The sequence below is a fragment of the Thunnus albacares genome, chromosome 23 (assembly GCF_914725855.1).
Source record: "Thunnus albacares chromosome 23, fThuAlb1.1, whole genome shotgun sequence".
NCBI lineage: Eukaryota > Metazoa > Chordata > Actinopteri > Scombriformes > Scombridae > Thunnus > Thunnus albacares.
The window spans coordinates 24,427,054-24,427,745 of NC_058128.1; positions in this window are offsets into that span (position 1 = coordinate 24,427,054).

A 692-nucleotide genomic window follows, 5' to 3' on the forward strand; every position below is an offset into this window, starting at 1 on the left:
GTGTTTTACTACTACTGAAACATAACTTCAAGTTTTTAAATCTAAGTGGGTAAAATGTTGAGTTTCTTTAACTTAGACTAAATCAAGGATAGGACAAAACTAAAAGTTACTCGAACTCAGAGAAACATAAGTAACTTAGAGCTACAAAAAGATCACAGTTGTGACTGAGTAAAATTAGAAGTTACCTTAAAAGGACAAGTTCACAATTGTTAAAATGTGTCTTAAAACAACAGTCAGGTGTCTATATGAACAGTGAGAGAGGTTTTCCTCGCTGTAATCATTCCTCCTGTTCATACTGGCTTTTCAATGTAAGTGATGGAGGCCAAAATCCACAGTGTGTCCACACAGTCATTTAAAAGTCTCTGTGAAGCTTCTATGAGTCTTCATCAGTCTGAGTTAGTCATATCAAGTGGATATCTGACACATTTACAGTCTTTTTAGCATCAAATTCCCTCTTTGTGTTTCCTCAGACAGTGTTTCCCTGTTGAGCTGCAGGTGGAAGTATAGTAACAAAAAGAGTGAAAGATATCTACTTGATTTGACTCATTTGGACGCTGAAGCTTCATATTAGCTTCAGATAAATGTTTAAATACATTTTTGTACAGAAGGAGGACTGTGAAATCTTTTATGGTAATTTTTTACAGTATACACACATATTGTTTACTCATGAATAAAATGCTCTAACAGACACA